The sequence below is a fragment of the Ranitomeya imitator genome, chromosome 2, assembly GCF_032444005.1.
Source record: "Ranitomeya imitator isolate aRanImi1 chromosome 2, aRanImi1.pri, whole genome shotgun sequence".
NCBI classification, from domain to species: Eukaryota; Metazoa; Chordata; class Amphibia; order Anura; family Dendrobatidae; genus Ranitomeya; species Ranitomeya imitator.
Window position 1 is genome coordinate 613,703,577 of NC_091283.1, and position 13,910 is coordinate 613,717,486.

Here is a 13,910-nt window from a genome sequence, read left to right on the forward strand (position 1 = left end):
CAAGAAGTGTGTCTGGGCACCCCTCCTTTTATGGTGACAAAGCTACATATATAGAGAGGGAGACACATACACACTTACATGATGTATATATCTTACATAATTTCCTGTATTATGTACTGTATATTGCCGTCCCTTATTACACAGTGCCCTCTCTTGTTATGTACAGCACTGTCCCTTACATATCAGGTTATATAGAGCCCTGTTTTTCATTACATACCGTCCTCTCTTGTTAGATATATAATACAATGATGGAGCATGGGAAAGCTTCATTTCTAATGGAGGAACTGATGGACTGGTCGCCTGGTGAGATGCTGCCCCATCAGCAGTCATTTTATATCTAACAAGAGAGTGGACTATGTAATAATAGAGGGCGATGTGATTAAGAAAAAATGAGGAGTGGAGACCCCGAGGCAGATCTAGTAGCACCCTGCCTACCCTACTGTCCCTATATTGGTTCCACACCAATCGCCAAGTGGGAAACTTAAGCGCTGTACAGGTCCTTCTCAAAAAATTAGCATATAGTGTTAAATTTCATTATTTACCATAATGTAATGATTACAATTAAACTTTCATATATTATAGATTCATTATCCACCAACTGAAATTTGTCTGGTCTTTTATTGTTTTAATACTGATGATTTTGGCATACAACTCCTGATAACCCAAAAAACCTGTCTCAATAAATTAGCATATCAAGAAAAGGTTCTCTAAACGACCTATTACCCTAATCTTCTGAATCAACTAATTAACTCTAAACACATGCAAAAGATACCTGAGGCTTTTATAAACTCCCTGCCTGGTTCATTACTCAAAACCCCCATCATGGGTAAGACTAGCGACCTGACAGATGTCAAGAAGGCCATCATTGACACCCTCAAGCAATGAATCTATAATATATGAAAGTTTAATTGTAATCATTACATTATGGTAAATAATGATATTTAACACTATATGCTAATTTTTTGAGAAGGACCTGTATATTCCTAGAGCTAGGCCCTGGATAGGAAGGGGGGATGAGCACTGGTCAGTCCCTACTGTAAACAAAAGACAAAAGGGGAAACAAACAAACAAACAAGGGGGAGAAAAATAACTTGAGCAGACTCCAAAGAGATAGCATCAAACGTCCTCCAAAAGCACCAGAGAGGAAGTAAGGCGACTGCTATAGCTCCAAGCCTTCACAAGGGAAAATGTGAACATCACTGGCAGCTCCCTGAAGTAGACTGAGAGTTTATAAACACCTAGGTACAGGTGTGTCAAATAGAGCCAGAGGGAGGTAGCTGCTGAGTCCAAATGTGAGAAGGATTAAGAAGGCATTTGCAATGCCAAACGCAGAGACATTCTGCAGCCAGATGAAGAGGGACTGTCTATAGCATCTGAGACACCCGTGACAGTACGTCTATGTGAAGCCGAGTGCTAAGAAACATTTTTTCATTCATAAATATATGTATATAACACAAAATAAAAAAACATAAAATTATACCTCACCTTTAGCATATGTTCACACGGAGCATTTTGGCTTTAGTTTTTCCTTTAACATTTGTGAGGGCTCGCACTCCTAAATTTGGGAGTCCCTCCCTCATTCCAAATTGTTAGCTAGATAGTGGAATACATATTCCCCATCACTTTAGAATGCCAGCTAAAACATGCCCATTTGAATTTTGGGCTTCGCCCACCACCACCGCCACGTACAACGCCATGTCATGATGTGTCCCTCGCTTCACATTTTCAGAGGGTCAGTAGGTGCCGTGAAACCTGAGTTTTGTGATCTCCGCAGTCAATTTTGGCCACCGGATCCCAATGGAGCTAATGTCATAGCAGGGTAACTGCTATAAGGTAAATATAATACAGGAGTTGGGGGAGCTGTATGCTCAGTGTCAGTAAATTGGATTCTACCAGACACCAAAAACATTAGAATTACATTCTGAATACAGTGTATGCAAGCAAGGGTCTGTATTGTGGTCAGTCTGTCAGGCCTGAAACCCATGTCAGGAGCATGTACAAGCCTCATTCTACTTGGAAGCAGCCTCCTCATGGGAAAGAGACAGGAGTGCCATTGACCAATCAGCACAAGCCTACGCACTTCTTCTGGAAATTACCCAACTAGGCAGAATGTATCTTTTTCATGGTTTTGAGCAACAATGGAGTAATTACAGGATATGTCCCAGAGAGTGTTGAGGTCTGTGGAGTGTATTGTTCAGGTAACAGGCAGTGCTATAGAACTCAGGTAAAGGCCTTAGCGTGGCAATGACCATGTTCCAATATGTGTAAGGCTGCGGCCTGAATAGGTCTGTGGATCATATTAACCAAGTCTCTTAGACGTGCTGAAAATGTACAGAAACTGGGCAATAGTTACATAGTTATTAAGGTTGAAGGAAGACTTTAAGTCCATCTAGTTCAACCCATAGTCTAACCTAACATGCCCTAACATGTTGATCCAGAGGAAGGCAAAAAAAACCCATGTGGCAAAGAGTAAGCTCCACATTGGGGAAAAAAATGCCTTCCCGACTCCACATACGGCAATCAGACTAGTTCCCTGGATCAACGCCCTATCGAGGAATCTAGTATATATACCCTGCAACATTATACTTTTCCAGAAAGGTATCCAGTCCCCTCTTAAATTTAAGTAATGAATCACTCATTACAACATCATACCGCAGAGAGTTCCATAGTCTCACTGCTCTTACAGTAAAGAATCCACGTCTGTTATTATGCTTAAACCTTTTTTCCTCCAAACGCCGAGGATGCCCCCTTGTCCCTGTTTCAGGTCTATGATTAAAAAGATCATCAGAAAGGTCTTTGTACTGTCCCCTCATATATTTATACATTAAAATAAGATCACCCCTTACCTACCATCATTTTTTTTGGGATCCACATTTAGAAAATTTAAGGGAAGGGAGAGTTTAATAAAGAGACACAAGTCTCATTTAGGAGTCTGGAAAAGCCAGCAATGGTTTTTGTCAAGCACTGGATAATGTAAAGTGCTAACGAATATGTATGCGCTATCCAACTAACGATTTGTAAACAGACATATATGCTGACAAGGGACAACTGACCTCTGCGCTGGGCCAACGAACTGGACGTGGTTGCTGGCTGTTGTGCCTGTGCAACTGCAGGTTGTGGGCACGAGGCATCAGCGCCTCCTTCCTGGACAGCAGATTGGGAAGGACATAACACAGGGGAAGGGCCAGTGGTTTCACCCTCATACACAGATTTTGTACCCAGGTGTTCCGCTCACCTACTGGGGTGCTGCGTATGTAAGCAGTATATGGTGTATGCTAACAGAGGTATTATATCGAATTTCCCTTTATAAAGGGATACGTGAATAACATTTTCGAACTAGCAGCATATATATAGAGCATGTTTCATTACTCATATTAATATTATGTGTAATGCTGAAACCTAAAGAATTGCGTGAAGCATATTAATGCATTGATATCCCAAAATGTCCAAGTGCAGACCCAAAAATCGACATCAGGCTACCAGATACATGCTTAACCCCTTCATGACCGTGGGTATTTAGTTTTTTTTTTCGTTTTTGTTTTTCGCTCCCCTCCTTCCCAAAGCCATAACTTTTTTTATTTTTCTGTCAATATGGCCATGTAAGGGCTTATTTTTTGCGCTACGAGTTGTACTTTTGAACGACATCATTGATTTTAGCATGTCATGTACTAGAAAACGGGGAAAAAATTCCAAGTGTGGTGAAATTGCAAAAAAAGTGCAATCCCACAATTGTTTTTTGTTTGGCTTTTTTGCGAGGTTCACTAAATGCTAAAACATGTCTAGGTTATTTTTAATCTAAGAGGTGAAAAAAAAATAAAAATTGTGCCATTTTTTGTGATCTGGGGTCGGGTGATAGCTTATTTTTTGCGTGCCGAGCTGTCATTTTTAATGATACCATTTTGGTGCAGATACGTTCTTTTGATCGCCTGTTATTGCATTTTAATGCAATGTCGCGACGACCAAAAAAATGTAATTCTGGCGTTTCAATTTTTTTCTCGATACGCTGTTTAGCGATCAGGTTAATCCTTTTTTTTATTGATAGATCGGGCAATTCTGAACTCGGCGATACCAAATATGCATATATTTGATTTTTTTATTGTTTATTTTGAATGGGGTGAAAGGGGGGTGATCTAAACTTTTATTTTTTTATTATTTTTTTAAACATTTTTTTTCTTTTGCCATGCTTCTATAGCCTCCATGGGAGACTAGAAGCTTGCGCTACTGAATCGCCTCTGCTACATAGAGGTGATGCACAGATCACCTCTATGCAGCAGAATTACAGCATTGCTATGAGCACCGACCACAGGGTGGCGCTCATAGCAATCCGGCATCAACAACCATAGAGGTCTCAAGGAGACCTCTGGTTGTCATGCCGACGCATCGCTGACCCCCGATCACATGACGGGGGTCAGCGATGAGTGCATTTTTGGCCGGATGGCAGAAAGCGGTAGTTAAATACCACTGTCAGCATTTGACAGCAGCATTTAGCTAGTTAATATTGGCGGGTGAATCGTGATTCCACCCGCCAATATTGTGGGCACAAGTCAGCTGTTCAAAACAGCTGACATGTCCCGGCTTTGATGCAGGCTCACTGCCGGAGCCCGCATCAAAGCAGCTGATTTGACCTCGGACGTACAATCCTGTCCGAGGTCAGAAAGGGGTTAAAGAGACCGTGAGAAGGGCAACACAATCAAAAAATTATAATAATATAATATATAGAGATTAAACTTAGAAATTTAACCATTGCAAAAAAAGTCCTGGCTTTATTTTTCACAAGTACACCCTCACAGAGGTGTTATGTACAAATTCCCTGTATCTAGCAATGTGTTTTTTTTTCCAGATATCAGCTTTATTACACACGGCAACAGCAGACTCAGGAAAATTACAGGTAAATAGTCACTTTGCGTATCTCAACAGGCTTTGCGCCAGTCGCACAACTGCTAGATACAGATATTCTATTTAGCCAATAGAAAATTAGTATTTTTTTTAGATCGTCCTTCTGACCCCTGACAACAGAAGACTAAAGGTACCGTCACACACAGCGACGCTGCAGCGATACCGACAACGATTCGGATCGCTGCAGCGTCGCTGTTGGTCGCTGGAGAGCTGTCACACAGACCGCTCTCCAGCGACCAACGATGCCGGTAACCAGGGTAAACATCGGGTAACTAAGCGCAGGGCCGCGCTTAGTAACCCGATGTTTACCCTGGTTACCATCCTAAAAGTAAAAAAAAACAAACACTACATACTTACCTACCGCTGTCTGTCCCCGGCGCTGTGCTCTGCACTCCTCCTGTACTGTCTGTGAGCGCAGCGGCCGGAAAGCAGAGCGGTGACGTCACCGCTCTGCTTTCCGGCTGACCGACGCTCACAGCCAGTGCAGGAGGAGTGCAGAGCACAGCGCTGGAGGACAGACGGCTGTAGGTAAGTATGTACTGTTTGTTTTTTTTTACTTTTAGGATGGTAACCAGGGTAAACATCGGGTTACTAAGCGCAGCCCTGCGCTTAGTTACCCGATGTTTACCCTGGTTACCAGTGAAGACATCGCTGTATCGGTGTCACACACGCCGATTCAGCGATGTCTGCGGGGAGTCCAGCGACCAAATAAAGTTCTGGACTTTCTTCCCCGACCAGCGACAGCACAGCAGGGGCCTGATCGCTGCTGCCTGTCACACTGGACGATATCGCTAGCGAGGACGCTGCAACATCACGGATCGCTAGCGATATCGTCTAGTTTGACGGTACCATAAGAAAAATTAATGCCACTGGTAAATTGTGATGTTTGCGTATCTCAGCAGGCTTTGCGCCAGTCGCACAACTGCTAGATAAAGATACACTATTTAACCAATAGAAAATTAGCATTTTTTATATCGCCTTTATGACACACGCCAACAGTAGACTTAGGGAAATTACTGGTAAATAGTGACATTTCCGTAGCTCAGCAGGTTTTGCGCCAGTCGCACAACTGCTAGATAAATATTAGCTATTTCGGCAATAGGCGTGGAATTTTATTTAGCAATTAGCTTTTAAAATGGATGTTACCATATGCTGGCACTGACTTATATTATTTAGCTGTAAAAAAATATATGCTGGTACGCAGGAATATTATATAGCTCCCAAAAATTGGTTTAGTATATGCTGGTACTACCTAATATTATTTGGCTCTAAAAAGAGATGTTTTTTATATTTTGGTAGTGGATGAAACCCTGACTATCTCTCCCTAATCCAACAGTCTGATCCTAGACTATACAACACAATGCAGCCTAGCAGAGATCTGCAGCATGTACTTGCAATGATGAAAACACTCAGGTGCCTGCCTTTCAATCTCACTCCTAGTAAATCTCTCCCTACGCTATCTCCACCTAGCAAAGAACTGATCTTCACCCTCAGTAGCTCTTAAAAGAGCTTTTTGGAATCACAAACTCTGCAGGACCATCATATTGTGGGGAGTCACTATGGGGGTGTCATATTGTCTGTGGGGGTATAATTCTGGAGGAGTCACTGTGGTTACAACATACAATGTGTGGGGGAACTCTGGGGTCATCATACTCTGGGGAGTAACTGTAGCTGGCATGATATTGGTTGGGGGGGGGCAATGTGGTAACATACTATGTGTGGGCATACTGCGGGCCATCATACTGGTAGGGAGTCATTGTAGCTGGCCAGGTCCGGCATCAGAGGAAGGCAGACCTAACAGCTGTCTAGGGCCACCCCATTCCCCTAGGGGCCCCCAGCCAGTCGCCTGCCGCCAGCGCCACCTCCCCCACGCCAGCGCCGACTCCCCCTTACGTCTATGACGCCGGTACAATTCAATGCAATGATGGAGAGTGCCAGCTGACGCTCCCTCTCCCATAATTCCCCTCTGCCTCTGACACTGCGGGTGCGCGATGATGAAACATCATCGCGTACCTGCTGTGTGGCCAGGCAGACTGCAGCTGTTGAGACCGGAGTCTGGAGCAGCGCCATGCACGAGGAGAGGTAAGGATTGTTTGTGTTGTTTTTTTAATCTACCAATGAGAACTGAGCTGTAAGGCCATTCTCGGGGGAAGGGGGGCTGTATTACATTCTATGGGGGGCTGTATTACATTCTATGGGGGCTGTATCACATTCTATGGGGGGCTGCATTATATTCTATGGGGGGCTGTATTATATTTTATGGGGGGCTGTATTACATTCTATGGGGGTGCTGTATTACATTATATGGGGGGCTGTATTACATTCTATAGGGGGCTGTATTATATTCTATACGGGGCTGCATTACATTTTATGGGGTGCTGTATTATATTCTATGGGTGGACGTATTACATTCTATGGGGTGCTGTATTATATTCTATGGGGGGCTGTATTACATTCTATGGGACCTGTATTATATTCTATGGGTGGCTGTATTACATTCTATGGGGTGCTGTATTGTATTCTATGGGGGGCTGTATCATATTCTATGGGGGCTGTATTACATTCTATGGGGTGCTATATTTTATTCAATGGGGGATGATTGCGTCATACTTTTTGATGGGGCTACATTATATTCTATCAGGAGGTGGGTTGTATTATATTTTCTGGGGGGCAACATTATATTCTATGGGGGGCTGTATTATATTCTCTGGGGAGCTACATTATATTCTATGGGGAGGTGGGCTGTATTATATTCTCTGGGGGGCTACATTATATTCTATGTGAGCTGTATTATATTCTCTGGGGGTTACATTATATTCTATGGGGGGCTGTATTATATTCTCTGGGGCTACATTATGTCCTATGGGGGGCTGTATTATATTCTCGGGGGGGGGGGGGCTACATTATATTCTATGGGGGCTGTATTATATTCTATCGGGAGGTGGGTTGTATTATATTTTCTGGGGGGCAACATTATATTCTATGGGGGGCTGTATTATATTCTCTGGGGAGCTACATTATATTCTATGGGGAGGTGGGCTGTATTATATTCTCTGGGGGGCTACATTATATTCTATGTGAGCTGTATTATATTCTCTGGGGGTTACATTATATTCTATGGGGGGCTGTATTATATTCTCTGGGGCTACATTATGTCCTATGGGGGCTGTATTATATTATCGGGGGGGGGGGCTACATTATATTCTATGGGGGCTGTATTATATTCTATTAGGAAGGATTGCATCATACTCTTTCATGGGACTACATTATATTCTATGGGGAGGTGGGCTGCAATATATTCTATGGGGGGCTACATGATAATCTATGTATTACATTTATTCTATGTATTAAATGTATTATATTCTATGAGGGGTGATTGCATCATACTCTGTGAGGGATTTACATTACATTTTATGGGGGCTGCATTATACTATATGAGGAGGGCTACATTGTTTTCTATGGAGGGGCTGCATTATATTCTATGGTGGCTGCATTATACTCTATGAGGGGGCTACCATATATTCTATGGAGTGGCTGCATTATACCATATGAGGGGGCTGCATTATATTCTATGGGGGGTTACATTATATTGTATGACAGGACTGCATTATACTCAGGAGCTACATTATATTCTGTGGGGTGGCTGCATTATACTATGGGGTGGCAGCATTATACTATATACAATGGCCTGCCTTGTACTGTATCAAGGACTATGGGGAATACATTATACTATATGAAGAACTATGGGGTGCATTATACTATGGAAAGTGAATTGTACTACATGGATGACTATGGCGGTGCATTATACTATATGGAGCACTATGAGGAGTGTATTATACTGTATGGAGGACTGAGCAGTGTATTTTAATATATGGAGGACTGAGGAATGTATTATACTATGTAGAGGACTGAGGAGTGTATTTTAATATATGGAGGACTATGAGGAGTGTATTATACTATATGGAGGACTGAGGAGTGTATTTTAATATATGGAGGACTATGAGGAGTGTATTATACTATATGGAGGACTGAAGAGTGTATTATACTATATGGAGGACTGAGAAGTGTATTACACTATATGGAGGACTATGAGGAGTGTATTATACTATAAGGAGGACTGAAGAGTGTATTATACTATATGGAGGACTGAGAAGTGTATTACACTATATGGAGGACCAAGGAGTGTATTTTAATATATGGAGGACTATGAGGAGTGTATTATACTATATGGAGGACTGAAGAGTGTATTATACTATATGGAGGACTGAGAAGTGTATTACACTATATGGAGGACTATGAGGAGTGTATTATACTATAAGGAGGACTGAAGAGTGTATTATACTATATGGAGGACTGAGAAGTGTATTACACTATATGGAGGACCAAGGAGTGTATTTTAATATATGGAGGACTATGAGGAGTGTATTATACTATATGGAGGACTATGAGGAGTGTATTATACTATATGGAGGACTATGGGTAGTGTATAATACTATATGAAGGACTGAGGAGTTTATTTTAATAGGCCGGTTTCACACGTCAGTGGCTCTGGTACGTATGGTGACAGTTTCCTCACGTACCGGAGACACTGACTCACGTAGACACATTAAAGTAAATGTGTCTCTGCACATGTCAGCGTGTTTTCACAGACCGTGTGTCCGTTTGCAAAACACGGAGACATGTTAGTGTTCGTGAGAGCGCACGGATCACACGGACCCATTAAAGTCAATGGGTCTGTGTAAACACGTACCGCACACGGATGCTGTCCGTGTGCCATCCATGTGCTGTCCGTGTGCGTTTTTCCTGTCATAGGGTTAAAATTGTAAAAATTGTTGCAATACACGGACATGGACACATGTACAGCACACGGACCCTAAAAACGTACTCACGGACATCACACGGATGGCCTACGTGAGCACACGGACACACATAACTCCGGTACTGTTTTCTCCGGTACCGGAATTATCTGGACGAGTGAGACTGGCCTAAATGACAGAGAATTACACTATGTAAAAGATGAAGTTAAAAATGCATTGCATACGGATGCTAGTTGAGAAAAATCGCATTGTACTCATGTGACACTTGTCCTACTTTTCTGGATCACCATCGGACTGGTTTTTTATACGCTAGTGTGACTCCAGCCGATCACTGGTCAATGCGTTGTTTTCTCCCATTGCACTAGTCCGATTTTATTCGCTATCGTGAGCGAGCCCTAAACGTTAGATGTACCCTTCCATGACTGCACCTACGCGCCATCACATCGCCTACTACACATTTTTTTTTGTGGGGGTGGTCCATGATTTTTGTGTTCGCCTCTGGAAGAGGGGATAGTTTGTATTCTTCATGTGTTTTACCTATTTCACACTAAATACAACAGGAAGGGTTAGAATTGGGACGTCAGGACTCAGGACGCCTCTCCAGAGACGATGGGTCGACCGGCTTCATTTCTGTAAGGAAAACGCTGACTAAAACATACAAACATTACATATAAATTATAATACAGCTGGTAATGATGTGGCAGCATACATCGCACAGAGCTGCCTCCCTAGACACCCGGGGACTGCACGGTGCCGCCACATCACAGGGTACAGTGCGACCTCTCCCCTCCCCCACACTGGGGGATGCTCTGGATCCCACCGGCTGGAGGATGCTCTGCTCATCAGTGACCTTCAGCCTCTCTGTAGGTGACAGTGACGGAGCAGTGACGTCACGGGAGGACGTGCAGAGTAAAAGCTCCGAGAGGCAGCGGAGTCAGAGGAGAGCGGAGAGGAGCGGCTGCACCGAGGACAGGTGCCCGGGGAGAGGAGCGGCTGCACGGAGGACAGGTGCCCGGGGAGAGGAGCGGCTGCACGGAGGACAGGTGCCCGGGGAGAGGAGCGGCTGCACCGAGGACAGGTGCCCGGGGAGAGGAGCGGCTGCACCCACTACAGGTGCCCGGGGAGAGGAGCGGCTGCACCCACTACAGGTGCCCGGGGAGAGGAGCGGCTGCACCCACTACTAACTCTTTCATTTCAGTGCAGATTTGTATGAATGAATGGGATATGTAAGTGGTGCCAGTGTATGCCAGTATCAGGGGGTCTGGGATGGAGGCTCTATGGGCTGTGGTCTCCATGGGGGGAGATCTGCCCTCCATTGCATTATTCTGGGTGAGTGTGTGATGTTTTTAGTGATTTTACTATTTTTATCAGTTACCAATCTTCAGCATATTGGAAATACTTGATCCAGGGCCTCCTTATTGAAGTGATTGCTAATAATCACTGACAAGGCTACTGCATTATTATTATCGATATTATTATACTATTTGTGATATTAATAATTCACGTCTACACATTTTGGAAACAGAAATGATTTTTTTCCCCTCCAGCATATATTGGGGATTATGGTTATGACTGATGGTTAGTATTTAGAATTGATTTTTATTTATTTTTTTTAAAATGATATTAGTGAAGCTTTGCATGGATGAGAAGACCTGTCTGTAGATGCTGGGGGGTCATACACTAGCAGTAGGGGGGCTGCATTTTGCTTTTCGCCCTTTGGATCAACAGGTAGTAGACATTGGAAAGGTTTTAGAAGCTGTAACTGTCCTCCCTGCTGCCATCTGTGCTAAACGCTCTGAATTGCATGCTGAAGAATAAACTCTGACTTTTTTAAATAAATTTATTATTTATTATTTATTTTTATTATTATTATATTTTTTTTTATTAATTAATCAGCAGTTGTCCCCTGCAGATTGTGTATGGCAGCTTCCCCCCCCCCCCCCCCAACTAAACAATGGCTGTTGATCATTTAGCACCACGTAATGCAGGTCTGGCTATTTGCATAAAACTTATTAGCAGCTGCCATGGCAAAGACATCTGTTGTCCTGTGCCATTATCGTGATCTTCCCTTGTATCTCCCATCTCACTGGCGGCTGCTGATGTAGTGAGGATTAATACTCTCGGGTTACTTTAAGGGTTTAAATAGAATTAAATTGAGACCTGATTTGAAGTCCGTTAGGTTTGTGTGCTGGGCCGTCAATATGTTATTTATCTCTGGCTGGCATCCAGCTTTCCTATTGATCTAAATATTAAATGTATCATGCAATAAAGATCTACCCTTCACTTCACAGAAGTTCCACTAATTTACACATTAACTTTATTAGTTACTTATTAAAAATAAAATTGAGCTTCTCTAGTTTAACTGTCCCCAAACTGTATGCAGTATCCAATCTAGTCAGAAATTATTTGGACAGTCAATGTGCAAAAAGTTAGGCTGTAAAATACAGAATGAGGGGTGGTCCTGCTGCCAAATAATATAAAGGGGAGAAAAAAATTACGATATTTTCAGACTACTATCAGCCCTACCAACTGCAGAGGTTGGCACTCTACAAAACGCAATTGGCGACCTTCCCCACGCAACGTGGATGCCCCCTGATATCCACTATTATACCCTATATGTATGGAGGCACTCAATAATTGATGGATAATCCAGAAATCACGTAGCAGAACCCTTGTCAGACTGGGATGCCAAGGGCCCACCAGTAATCATCTCCAGGGCCCCACTTTTGAGCTACATGGAAACGTGACATTATTCTCAATCACAAATTTATATAACAATGAACTGGGTATATTGTTACATGAATATAATGCAGTAAGTCTGTACATAGTGATTCAAGTATTTAATGCCAAAAACTGCCCATATAAAAGGGTGGTGGCCCTCTCCTGCACAGGGGCCCACCGGAGGACTCTCCTGTTCTCCTGTGGGCCAGTTCAAGCCTGAGAAGAACCAAAAACGATGCTCAGAAAATACGGTACATAAAAAGGCCAAAAAATTCTAAAGCTCACCCCAGGAACCCAACGTACCATAGTAGGATGTAATAATCCTTATTCACATGTACCAGTATGGTTTAATATTTGTAGACCTAATAACAAAGTAATGCTATCAAAAATAATAATATTCATTTTATCAAAAGCATGATCAGTATTTTAAAAGTTACCTAGCCAAATGTACATAATGTGCTATAATAAGTACCATTTCAAAGTAGTAGACCCGAATGTACAAAGAGTGCTATTCTCAACGCGTTTCACCTAGATAGGTTCATCAGGAGTACATACTGAGTAAGTTCATCATAAATTCATTAATTAGTCAAAAGGCTTCAGCATTTGCGCCTCATTCTTTATATATTACTAGCTGAAGAGCCCGGCGTTGCCTGGGCATAGTAAATATCTGTGGTTAGTTATAGCACCTCACTTCTCTTATTTTCCCATCACGCCTCTCATTTTCCCAATCACATCTCTCATTTTCTCCCTCACACCTCTCATTTTCTCCCTCACTCCTCTCATTCCCCCCTAACACTTGTCATTTCGACCTCACATCTGTCATTTTCCGATCACTCCACTATCTTCCCTCACTCCTCTCATTTTGCACTCATACCTTTTCATTTTCACCTCACACCTCTCATTTTCACCTCAGTATATACATGTTTGTCATCTCCCTTATATATAATAGTATACACCTGTATGTCATCTCCTGTATATAGTATATACCTGTATGTCATCTCCCCTGTATATAGTATATACCTGTTGTGTGTCATCTCCCCTGTATATATATACCTGTATGTCATCTTCTATATATAGTATATACCTGTATGTCATCTCCTCCTGTATATAGTATATACCTGTGTGTCATCTCCCCTGTATATAGTATATATCTGTGTGTCATCTTCTATATATAGCATATACCTGTATGTCATCTGCTCCTGTATATAGTATATACCTGTGTGTCATCTCCTCCTGTATATAGTATGTACCTGTATGTCATCTCCTCCTGTATTAGACCTCGTTCACACGTTATTTGCTCAGTATTTTTACCTCAGTATTTGTAAGCTAAATTGGCAGCCTGATAAATCCCCAGCCAACAGGAAGCCCTCCCCCTGGCAGTATATATTAGCTCACACATACACATAATAGACAGGTCATGTGACTGACAGCTGCCGTATTTCCTATATGGTACATTTGTTTCTCTTGTAGTTTGTC

The 13,910-nt window shown here is 42.6% G+C and overlaps 1 protein-coding gene across 4 annotated transcripts in view; it reads left to right on the plus strand.

Moving 5' to 3' along the window:
* Positions 1–10,582: 10,582 nt before the first annotated feature.
* The window catches only part of SLC16A3 (solute carrier family 16 member 3), a 59,587-nt gene continuing 56,259 nt past the window's right edge, over positions 10,583–13,910 (plus strand). The window contains exon 1 of one of the 4 annotated variants that reach the window (XM_069752486.1): positions 10,583–10,861. The gene's annotated coding sequence lies outside the window, so the exon portion shown is untranslated. The remainder of the gene's footprint in view (positions 10,862–13,910) is intronic. The other 3 variants (XM_069752488.1, XM_069752490.1, XM_069752487.1) reach the window with 3 other exon arrangements.